The sequence below is a fragment of the Nuphar pumila genome, chromosome 13 (genome assembly GCF_984573655.1).
Source record: "Nuphar pumila chromosome 13, dmNupPumi1.hap1.1, whole genome shotgun sequence".
Classification (NCBI taxonomy): domain Eukaryota; kingdom Viridiplantae; phylum Streptophyta; class Magnoliopsida; order Nymphaeales; family Nymphaeaceae; genus Nuphar; species Nuphar pumila.
Window position 1 is genome coordinate 7,402,720 of NC_143261.1, and position 2,225 is coordinate 7,404,944.

The window sequence follows — 2,225 nt, forward strand, 5'->3', positions numbered from 1 at the left end:
TCCCACCTAATAGAAGCTTTAAATTTTTAAAATTTTTGATTTTTTTCATTTTGTATATGACCAGAGCCTATATATATATATATATATATATATATATATATATATATATATATATATATATATATGATCTACATGCATTTTTTAATTGAAAACAAGTTTCGGATCTTGTGATTATGGCATACATGTAGGTTTTTCAAGATCTTTAAATATCAACATCTCTCAATGTACCAAAATTTCATGACTTAAAATATCTTATTTTTATATCTAAAAAATTTGATCCAAAACATAATTTTGTATCAAATAAACTATGCTGAATACATCTATAAGGTCATATACAGTTTAATTACGAATCAAATGCTGTTTTCCTTGGGAAAACCATTGATTACCTCATGTCATGTTTCAAACTGGATTGACCTTTTTCCCAACCAAACCGACTAATCCCGTAGGTTGGCCGGTTCTGCAATTCGAATTGGGCACTTGAATCATTGAGTGGATAGGATGGTCGATTTCCAAGTGAGAGAATGTTACTTCAGTTTTCCCCTGAATCCAAGCCTGCCCTTCTGCAGGAAGCCAAGAGATCCAAATCCAGGTGCCGGAAATCCCCAGCCGATCCAGGCATGCAGCGCAGCATCACTGAGTTCTTCAGGTCAACGAAGAGGCCGAGCCAGGCAGTGCCGGAGCCAATCAAAGCCACACCGGCTACAGGCATCACCTCTCCTGCTCAGAATCCCGTTGAGCTCACTGCTTCGGTCGCTAAATTTTCCAAAGCCGTCCGGAGGAAACTTCTCTTCGATTAGCCTTTGTGATACTAATTTCCTCTTTTTCCCTTTTGCTATTTTGTTTATTATGTAAATTATAAAAAAGAGGAGGAATTACCACAACATTTACAATATGTATATACACAAATTTGCATACACTCTTTTTTATTTGACTGTCTTCACAGTTCACACTAAAAAACTAGCGATCATGCAAACTCTGACTATTCCCAAAACCGTTCAGAGTAAGGATGCCAAATCCTACGCTGCCGCGACGTCTCGTCCTCTGGTGGCCGAGTATTGACTGACCCAGGATGTCTTGCCGAGCGATTCAGATGGAATAGCTCCACAGCTGCATGTCAGCATGGTCGTCATCCTCGTCATCAAAATGGGACCCACACTCAACTACCGAGGGAGGCGAGAGGAGCATCCCCTCGGCCATGCTGTCCAGCAGGCTGGGCATGTCGAACAACTCCTCTTCGTCCATGAAGAGCATGCTCTCCCGTCCTGCTGACACCACAGGTGTCTGCTCCAGCTGGTCGGCCTTGGCGGCTGCTGCCTCACTCTTCTTCGGCCGGAACCTCTCGGCGGCCTCCATGGCCGTCCACCGGATGTCCTTGGCAGAAGTCGACGAAGGAGTTGGGAGAAGCCACGCTGAATCAGTGAAGTTCAGGCAGGCAGACTGTCCGCGCAGAGCCAGTGCCGCGACATCGTGTGCCCTCGCTGCCATCTCCGGGGTCGGGTATGTCCCGAGCCATATCCTTGACTTCTTGTTCGGCTCGCGGACCTCACACACCCACTTGTTGCCGTTCCGGCACCTGACACCACGGTAAATAGGGTGCCTGGTCTCCTGGAACTTCTTGCGTCCAGCTCTGCGTTTCGGAGGCAGGGTGCCAGGGTCGGAAACAGAGGACGTTTCTGGGCTGTCGTAATGGAGGTTGTCGCCGCCACAGCTGCTGCTGCTGCTGAGGAATGAGAATTCTGGTGCCGGGAAATTGTAGTAGTAGTTGGGAGTATTCATCATCACAGAGGACTGCGTGTGTACGTGGAGAGTGGTTTGTTTCAGTTGAAGGAAAGATTTTGGTGTGTGGCAATAAGGGAATGGTTGGGGTCTCTTTATAAATGGGTTGGGGGTGGGGTGTTTGGTTCCAGATCGCGGACACGGTTATATCCTGTAATGAGCCAGGCTGGATATGCCAACGGGTGAATCCGACCTGGTGATTCAGCTCCAGCTGTTTTCACACGTCAACTCAATCGCTGACGTGGAGAAGCAAGATCCCATGTTGGCCCCGCGTTGTTGGAAAAAAAAAAAAAAAACTGGCCTCACTGACTGCGACGTAGACGGTGACGTGTCTGCACGAAGTAGATCAGTGGTTCGGAGTTTTACTCATCCGCGGAAAGTCTCCTCGGCGAGTTTATTTCCTCCCAACTCCCTAAAGTCAAATGACAGAGAGAGTTCCGCAAAACTGT

At 46.7% G+C, this 2,225-nt stretch overlaps 1 pseudogene across 1 annotated transcript; it reads right to left on the minus strand.

The window, feature by feature from the left end:
- Positions 1-238: 238 nt before the first annotated feature.
- Positions 239-1,843, minus strand: LOC149817648 (dehydration-responsive element-binding protein 1A pseudogene; annotated as a pseudogene). The gene has a single exon (XR_016427401.1). The product of XR_016427401.1 is annotated as a dehydration-responsive element-binding protein 1A pseudogene (transcript).
- Positions 1,844-2,225: the final 382 nt, after the last annotated feature.